Source organism: Trachurus japonicus, chromosome 7, assembly GCF_045865225.1.
Source record: "Trachurus japonicus isolate A0001 chromosome 7, Traja_1.0".
Classification (NCBI taxonomy): Eukaryota; Metazoa; Chordata; class Actinopteri; order Carangiformes; family Carangidae; genus Trachurus; species Trachurus japonicus.
This window is the reverse complement of record NC_140913.1, coordinates 15776314-15786735: the sequence shown is the minus strand read 5'-3', so window position 1 is coordinate 15786735 and position 10422 is coordinate 15776314.

The following is a 10422-nucleotide window of genomic DNA, read 5'->3' as shown; positions in this document are numbered from 1 at the left end:
GATGAAAAGGACATTGAGAGAGACTTTGTTGGTCCTTCTCTAGGACCAACTGCAACCATCCACTTTCCACAACCAAGTCAGGCTGTCAGATCTTAACTGAGCACAAACAGACCTCTGAGCTCCAGCAGGCTTAATACCATGTTCCCTGGTTTGGTTTGTTTAAGTTTTCTTGTGACCATTTTTCTTGATAATTTTTAAACAGTACAGACTTGTAATAATTAGTTACTCAATTCTAAACAGAAATTTAGTCATCACTAAATCTCTAGTACACGATGATTTTTTTTGTCATACTTCCATGATATGTAGCTATTTCTGTGCATAACCCACTCTTGTGAGCAATGACGCACCAACAGGAGTAAAGGGACATATCAGATGTATCTTACCCGGCAACAGAGCAACTTATTCATCATCATAATGTGTCTCAGAGTGGTGTGTCCTCTGCCTTGACTTCAGCCGTTGAGAACAAGCCAGAGGACAAACACGTGTGTTAATTCTGTTGTTGTTGTCACATACTGGAGCTATCATTGTTGTCCTCATGTCCCTGCCTCTTCTCTCCTCTCTCCCTCTCTCTCGTCCTGCTCCAGGCTCTGTTAATACACTGACTCTGACTCTACTGGTTGACAAGGCAAATGGGCAAAAGTCACAAAGAGACAGGAGGAGAAGGGGGGGGGTTAGCAGCATGGAGGAGCGATGAGAGAGAATAAAAAATATGCTATATATGTGTGTGTGTGTGTGTGTGTGTGTGTGTGTGACAGCATGTTTGTGGTATTAGGCTTGAGCACAGTGAACGTGTCCTAGCCAGAGGAGAGAAGCTGTTTGATTCAACTGGCCGTGGACAAGGCCTTGTTGCCCTTGTCCTCATCTCTCTGTATCCTTCGCTCTCATATTTCTCATCTTACTCGGCCTCACTCGGTCTCACTCCTTCTCTCTCTCTCCGTTTCACTCTTATATATTCCAAACAGGATGTTTTACCTAACCTACTGTACAATCTGTGCCCCCTACACTTATGCTTCTTTGTCAAGTCATTATGGTGAATTGCAATTTGCCTGGTTAAAAGTGAATATGCATCATTGGTGGGATGTTGGACGATTAAAAAAATCAATAAAGTCTAACTTGCCCTCTGTGTGTGTGACCTTGGGGTATTTACTGTGACACACAAACCTTGCATGGTGCACACAGGCTGTGTGAGGATCAGATGAGTGCCACTGCCAAAATTAAATCTTGTGTTGTTGCTGTGTTTCACTGTTTGTGTTTCTTTAATTCAGGCTGCCATATTTGTTCTAAATCATATTTTTACATGTTAGCTGTGCTGTTTGCTCCCTGTATTTGAGGACCCATGCATCTGTTCAATTCAAAGCAAAGAATAGCTCTCTCAACCCAAAACAGTTCAAGCTGTCACTGCTCTGCAAAGCCAACCCACAACTGTATGTGCATTTGGGAAAATTGTCAATCCGAAAATGATATGTCAACTATTTGTAATTTAATTTAAGTATGTTTTGGGGCATTTTTGATTTTATTTGATAGCATAGGAGAGACAGACAGGAAATGGGGAGGCAGAGAGAGGGGGAATGACATGCAGTAAAGGGCCCGCCCCTAACCCGAGGGTCTCATTTAAAAGAAATATATTTTAAGTTTTATACTTCCGTTTTTGGTTATCAGGAGCTCAATACAACCTATTTTATGGAAATTAATCACTTAATCAGTTCAAATTATTACACAAACAAACTATCTGGTGACAAATGTCAGTTTCGAGACTTAACCAACATTTCCTAAACTGTTTGTCAAAGTAGTTTTTGAATAAATGTGCAGTGAGAAATGGATTGTGCAGTTGCTGATTCACAGCTCTTCCTATATTTAAGACTTGTACATAAGGGTTAGGAATATCGAGACACAGGAAGTCATGTGATCATCTTAACACTCCCTGTGGCCAAGGCAGATCTCAGTGGGCATTGCCATTTAGCCTGTGCATGTAGTATTCAGACACACCAGCTGTTCTGCTCTGCACAGCCTCTCCAGCTCTGTCAGGATGGATGATGTATTGCACAGATAATGAGCAATCAGTGACCAAACAGTCCAGTCTCGTTTTCATCCATCACATAATTTTGTTTCTTACAGTTTCTGAGAGTCTTTGATTTGCCTCAGTCTGTAGTCTCCTCAAATCCCTGCTGGTAGTTTCTACCACTTCTTTCTCTCCACAAAGGATCTCTGGAGCACAAAGTCCCTGGTCACCTGTGTTACCAAGGCTCTCCTCCCTCAGTTACTTTATGTAGTTCATAGTTTGGCCAGACGAGTAGTTAGATTTAATTTATTTGCACAATTTAACAAGCAAGAAAAACAGCACAAAAACAGCAAACCAGATGTGCAGGTGAGATTAAAGAAACCCAGAGGAGTTCATTGTTAAAAAAACACAACAAACTGGATAAAACACATGATGGGAAAAGTATTTACTGGTTATTATTTGGGTTGAGTCTGCAGCCTACCCCATCATTTTTCTAATCCTCACTGGGAATGTGTCTGTGCAACATTAACAGCTCCAGACACATAAAAACAGCCAATAAAACACGCACGTAACTCTGGCTTCAGTGTATTTGGAAGTAGCATGTCAATGTCCTGGTGTGCCAGAGTGGATTTAAAAAGGTGTATGCGTGTTCACGAGTCTGCATACATGGTCACAATAGCCTTAACAGAACAAAGTGTTTAGAAGCTGCTAATCCCAGCCAGAGATGGAAACAAACGCACCTCGAGCCTTGGCCTTCTATTTTTGCCCCCAGCATCCTCAGCACTTCAAGCATGCATCTTCACAAGGTCTGACTTATGCAGCTAGCACCTCATTACCATTCTGTAAAGTAGTTAACATAGCTGCGGATGCATTTCCTCCAGTGAGCAAGCAGGGGTCAAAGCTGGGCTACACAGGAAGTTCATATAATTGACACTTTTATGAGGAACTGGCTGCTTCGGTGTTTCTTGGACCTCTTTATTGACATGATGCAGACATGTTTCTAATGTTAAATAATACTGTCATATCCTCAGGACTGTGGGCCCTACACATTAGCAACTTCAGATTCTGAAAGCTATTTAAGCAGGCCAGTGATTTTATTTTAAAGCCCCTACAAGGAACTTTTAACTGGATATGCAAAAGTCTCTGGTTTCTGCTGATGTCTCTGTGTGACCTGCAACAGCAAATGAGCCCATCAGTGTGAAGATAAGCTATGCAGTGGTCAGGTAGGCAGGGCAGCTCGGTCTCACTGCCCTAAGCGGTCCTGGTGCTCCACCGACCGAGACCCCCCGCCTGTCTCGGCCGATCGGAGCTCACACTCCATGGCCGGTGGTCGTGAGATGACATAGCCGGCTCTTGAACACCGGCTATAAAGTCAGCCTAATCCACTGTCCTGCTAGAGGCTGTTCTAAAGTATTTTAAATACTTTTCCAGAATAATTTGCCTACAACTGCTCAAAAACACAAAAAAGTAAGTCTGGAGCCCTGACACACGAGCCAGATAAGCAAAGTCACAACAATACGCGCTAGAGCTCATGGGAAATGCATGCAATCTTCATTCCGGCAAAACACTACCGCTTTTGTCCAAAGGGGTCAGCAAAATCAACACAAAATGAAAGGTCTTTGTAGGGGCTTTAATTCTGCCTGTCTTTTATTAGAGGTACCTTCTGAAGTGGACAATGGACTTCTCCCATAAATTAAACTAATATTGTCTTTAAAAAGAAAAATCATTTTCTTTGTCAGATGACAGCTCCTTATTTTTCACTGGGCTTCTTGAAAGTCAAGTGAAAGAGAAAAAGTTTTTTTTTTTTTAAAAGAAGCAGATCAGGATGGTTGAAATCCTTTAAAGGAAGTCTAAACAGCTGCAGAAGCTTCTGCTGCAACCCAAACTAAGTCAGCTGCAACACAAGTTGTTTTTTTTCTGTTTCATGGTATCTTTATTGTTTGTTTTTGCAGGGACGTGTCTATTTTCTGCCCAGATTGAGAGTGTGCTTGTGTTCCTGACCACAAGCTTTTCATTCCTGACGGTTAATGTATCTTGTGATCTGTAATTTGCGGTCAGTGGACAAGGAAAGCACCTGGCACAAAAACCCTATGGTTTCTCTGCAAAGCCGCACCGTATAGCTGTATCCACAGTGGTTCTCACTAAGGTGGAGACCCGCACAGCTCAGCTGATCCTGGAATCCAATGAAATAACATCGACTCCACTGAGGTTAGATGCTTTTCAAACTCAAGTGGAGTAAATTGAGTTTGGTGCCGCACAGCTTTTAGCAGAGATGAGAACATTATACATGTACTGACCCACTTTACGAAGGTGTAGACAGGAATGTCACAGTAATAGTCCTGACATACATGTGACATACAAAACTGCTCAGTATTCCACTGGATGCTAAAATAGTCCTACACCGATTTTTAAATCCAGCATGACACAACACAGCAAAGGAGAAAATCATGCAGCCAGCCATGGAGTTTCACAGACTGGACCCAGACATCCAGGCTGACTTGCTTTAACAACGACGGCTTTGGGTTGAGAGAGACAAATCGACCCAGTGGGACAGAGGAGGAGAGGCGTCTATTTTGGCCGTCCAACTGTCTGTCTGTGTGACCCCCTCGCAGCCTCCTCTGGAGCTGACCTTGCCGAGCCATAAATCACCATGAGCTGTTTGGGTCGCTCAGAATGAACTGACATGTTTTTTTCTAAACATATTGTTCTCACAGAGTCGTGTGTTCCTCCGTGTGTGTGTCTGTCTGAAATATGATGCCCACAGTAACAGTATGGACAGCAACAAAAAAAAAAACTATGGCAGGCCAAGTATGGTAGGAAGGGCTTAACCTAAGAGAACGACAAATAAAGATGGCCCACATTTATGAGAGAGAGAGAAAAAAAAAGTAACTGAGGACAGACCATAAATCTAAAGTTTTAAATTTCAAGCTATTGTTGCTATTACTATTCTCACAGCTTGCTGCAGTACATTTACTAACCATATGCTGTGATCTCTACAGTAAAATGAGTCCACAGCCTTGACCTATAGTGCATGTTCCTTAGGCTGGTTGCTGATGCTCTGACTCCTATATTATTATTCACTTTGCAGCCATAACCTTGAATGTCAAGTCACAACAGCCCTGGAGAAAAAGTCATCCACTGCATCATGGACAAACTGCATCAGGAAAAAACAGAGGCTCATCTCACTGTGGTTTCTGTAAATTAAAAACCTGAACCCTGTGCCAAGTGAACTGCCTGCTGACTCTAGCATCACATTCACCGCACAGTCCTGAGACCAATCTGCATCAAACACAGCATCCCAAAATGCCAAGCTTCTTCTTAAATTAACAGGTTGGTTGTATTTTCTGGGCCAAGGATGCTTTCTTGTTGAGATTTCAGTAGGAAAGGAAGCTTTCACTATACACTTCTTGTTGGTGGACACACACACTGGAGATTTGTTCAAAGATATATATATAAAAAAAACACTGTATAAATAATAAGTTATAACCTATATTTTAAGGTCTGGCAGCCTTATAAAAAAGCACTTTGAAAAGTAGTTACACTTGTTTTGGGTATTTCCTCTCTCCCGCTCTATAGCCTCTACACTCATTTAACAATAAAAGTGTTTTTTATGATGGTGTAGCATAGGACATAGGGGGAAGGGGTTTGGATTAAAGCCAGTATGAGCACTGTACTGTCATCTAAATATAAAACATGTGCTGTACATGGCTGAGTATACAGTGGCCCTGCCTCTGTTAAATAGTGTAGATATCAAGCTGTCAATATTTAGATCTTTGTATGTGACTGTCACTGATGGTGGTCTGCCCCGCAAACTTTCCCATGCTTCTCTCTGTCCACACACACACACACACACACACACACACACACACACACACACACACACAGGAAATTCTCTCTAACTTTCAAACGTCATCATTATTTCTCCATCTTGAAGAAGGACAAATGACTGCCCTGTTCATGACACTACCCCCACTGTATTGTGTATACTGTGTAAACATTAAAACGTTATTTAAATGAGAGTCATATTTCCTACATCTGCACATGTGAGGAGTATGTATAAAGCTTCTTTTCATGAGATTTTCAAAATAATGGTTCTTCAAAATAATATCTCTCTCTCTCTCAAGTTTCAAGTTTCAATACTTTATTGCCATGTCAACAACATTGTTGATTGGTATTTGTTTCAGTGCGCTTCACACACTGACATAAAAACACAAACATACACCCAATATAATATATGATAAAATCAGAGTAAAGTGGACAATAAAGGTAGTAATAAATAGATAATCAATAAATATGGCACATTAAAACAATACCCTGCCCTCCTGAATGAACCGAGGTGTTTAAAATAATATTTCTAAGGTGTTGAGGAGTCTGACAGCTTGTGGGTATGTACTGTTCTGGATTTTATGCTCCTCAGTCTTTTTTGTGAGGGCAGGAAGTTACAGTAAAAAGGCAGTTAGCTGGGTGGGAGGGGTCTTAAAATCTTAACGCCTTGTAGATCTCAGATGTGGATGGAACCTCACATCCAATTATTCTAGATACGTAGATGCGTACCACCTTGTTCAGCTGCCTCTCTTCTTCCTCAGACACACATCTCTCTTTCTCTCTCTCTCTCTCACACACACACACACACACACACACACACACACTAGACAGGTGATGCTGACCCAACACAAACAGGCCGAGAGCATTGAGGTAAAAGCAGGGTGGTAAGTGCTGACCAGTGGGTGGTGGTGACTTAAAACAGGCCTGAGAACAGCATCTAGAGGCCAGTGAGTACACCTGCACTCAGAGGAGACAAACAAACCTCCCCCGGCAGCTGGTTAAACAACACACACACACGAAAAAGCCTCCAGCCTCTTATTTATATCCTCTGCCACACGACAGAGGAGAAGCCTCGGAGCCTCCCGGCCGAGAAGACGCAGCCACACAGACGGACAGAGGGAAGGACAGACAGTAACAGCTGCCACAGAAGCAATGTCACACAGCTCAGGTCACACAGGAAGTGCACTAAACATTAGGAGCAACACAGAGCGTAAGCAGTTCAAAGCTGCAGCAGATATTTCTTCTAATATCTATCAATTATGTATTGATCAGCATCAGCAAAGTGATAATGTAAATGACTCTACCAATTCATCACAGACGTTGATATCTGCTATCAATAGTCAAACATTTGTGACTAGATCTTGTAGCGATTAATTTGTAATTGACTTACTGACTGTTGATTTCCTTCATTTCTAAACTGACTCTGATATGTATATATACAATAAATCTAAGAATAAATTAACATGCAACCAGGCCATGTCTACGTTGAGTTTTGCAAATGATTTCCTCTTTCATCTCAAACTAAACTTGCCATTTGTGTATGACGCATTAAACTTGTTTTAGATGAGCTGATGATAAATGTGACATGAAACAGTAAACAGTTCTTCCTCACAGATACCTCTCTCTATGCAGATTGACATGAGCTGCAGTGATGGAGGTCAAATATCATTTTGATCCAGGAGTGACACTTGAAGCACACTGTCCTGTTACCACGGTGCTGCGTGTGTGAGTGTGTCACCACATCATCAGTTTAGGTAACTCACCACTGGCCGAGCAAATAGTTGGAGATATTATTACTTTGTCTTCGGCTTCAGATAAAAGAATATCTACCTGGATCATTTATAATCTACTTGTAATGTGAGTTTTGTTTGAATGATGAAGCACCACCTTATAATAAAACTGTCCTTATAAATAACTTATAATGAGGTCATTAATTTGGTTGTTAACACTTAATAATATAATAAAACAAGTTCTAACAGTTTTCATACATACATAAGTACAACCTGTATGAAAACATGATGCAGCCTCATCATTTGGCAAGATGAAATTATTGCTCAACACTCAATAATCACATTTACGGGATGAGATCCTACTACTAATTGGTTAAAGGAGCTCATAGTAAAGTGTAAAAAACATATCACCATGTAAGTTACAATAAGGCTATAGATAGTTATAAGTATGTAGATATGAAAACCAGTTGTAAGGGAATTTGAATTGTTAAGTCCCAAAATGAGTGCTGCTGATGTGCTTTTCATAAAAAGACGTGACTGGATATGACGAGTCAGCATTGTGTTTTACAAGATCAAACCTGATCTGAATCTTGATGAACAATACATAAACTAAATCAACAGAAAAAAGAAGAAAAAAAAGAAAATTTCTGAAAATCCAGCAGCTCAGTGACATGAAATGTCACATCGGGAAAACCTCAACATGCTGCAGATATAATACAGATTCACACACATCTTCAGGCCTCTTCATTTACACACTGGGCTTCTCCAGTAATTCAAGACTATTGAGTAGATATATTTCAATAGAATTTTTAACATGTCCATCAAAGACACCACCACCACCACCACCACCACCACCACCACCACCACAACTATCATCATCATCATCATCATCAAGTCACCACTGTTCCAACTTCAAGAGCATTTCATTGTGGCATGAGGTTTAACAGGTCATCTCACAGACCATCATCATGTATCATCAGCCAGTCGTTGTCAGTTTGTATCTGTGTGTGTGGTTCCTACCTTGCGTCTTTCCCCTCGTGTCCACACTCAACAGCAGTACTGGACTTCATCTGCTGCAGCACCGTGGTGGACAGATACAGTAAGGCTCCTCCTCCTGCCTGCGTCAGTGTGTGTCCACCTGGAGGTGTGGAGGACTCCTCTGCTCCGGCGGCTCCTGGGCTTCAGGTCAGCGGTGTGTGACGTCCTCCTCCTCCCACCGCCGAGCCGACAGCCGAGTCTCCTCGGGTTTCTCAGATCCACGGGGCAGCGGGAGCGCGCAGCTGGAGCGCGCCGCCGAGTTAGTGGAAGTCAAGGGATCTCTAACTCAGGAATACTGGATACTGGACCTTATGTGCATATGGGATCCGAATAGCCAATCACATTGAAATATCACATCAATTCTTTTTTCTGTGTCAAAATGTAGTCTGAATCAAAACTTGTAGCAAAAAACTAAAAGTGGACGTCTATGTTTTACCTCATTACATTTTGTAAAGCACTTCCTGCTCTCGTTAGCTAGCCTACACTCAAACACAGATATTTTTCATGCTAGTTGTTAGCCATAGTCCAACAAAACAATTAGGCTATGTCAAAAAAGTAATTTAATAAATAATAAATTAATAAATAATAAATTAAATTCATAAAAATATTTTAATGCCAATGTATTGTTATTATATTGTTTTTTTTTTTGTCATTATGTATCATAAGCAGAACTGTAACATTATGCCTGAGACTTCATCACAGTCATGTTCTGTTTGTTTTACAGAGCACCAGCCATCTAAAGTGGCTTAACAGCCTAAAGATGAATTTGTTTTTCTAAAATGTTATTTTTTGATACTGAGGATTAGTTACATCATCTTCTTATTAGCTACCCATTATGCAGCCTGAGAAAGTCTGAGAAACCTGTTCCTCTCTGTCTGTTGTAATGGTTTTCCGGTAGTTTTTGCACTTAACTATAATATTTTCTGATCCATCCCAGCCTGATCATCTTTTATTAGCTGAGTGTGTGTTATTTTAAGGACATACAGCATCACACGCACACCATGCTTCACATGCCACTGCTGTTTACAACAGTGCTTCCGTTCTTGTGGGAACTATGAAGAGCAGCTTATTATAATACAAGAGGGCACAGAGGAAGTTCCTGTGGAGTCTGGGGTTTTCATCACTTCCAAGGAATCTGGGAAATGTGGCTGACGACAGTGTTTATACAGAGAAGTAATGGGTTTGATGTTACACTTGACCTGTAGAGTCTTTGATAATGCAATGAGAAATTAAAATTGGTTCATACAACTGAAGGTCAACTTCATTAATGCAGATTCTCCTGAATGATCAGTACGCAAACTAGACTCATTGTTTGCCTTTATATGTAAAACATAGGAATGTTTTGTCATTTAGATTTTTTGTTGTAACCCCATGTCCCCATGTTGAATGTCCATTATCAGGAAACCCATCGTTCAGAAGAAGCAGTTTTAATTGTCTTCATATGATTCAAAGACTCTGAGTCAAGTTGTCGAGTTTTGCATTTTTCCCATTATGAAGTCATGACGTTCCTATCTCTCTACAGGATGAGTTTCAGCCAGCTTCAATTTCAAGTCATACGTTTTGGCAAATGCTCCATTGATAACATAGTTTGAAAATTAACTTCCTGTTTAGGTCAGAGGTTGTGATAACAACCGAGAGCGCCCGACATACAACTCAGCAGTAGTCACTGATAGCAATCAAATCAGAGCTTTCACTGGAGTTGCAGTAAATAAAGAAAAATAAATACTGGGATAGAGATAAGTAAAAGTGAGGTATTGCCCTCTCTTTACTTCTTAATTGTGTTACTCGTGCTCTGGGAACTCTATTGAAGTCTCTTGAGTTGAAGTTAAA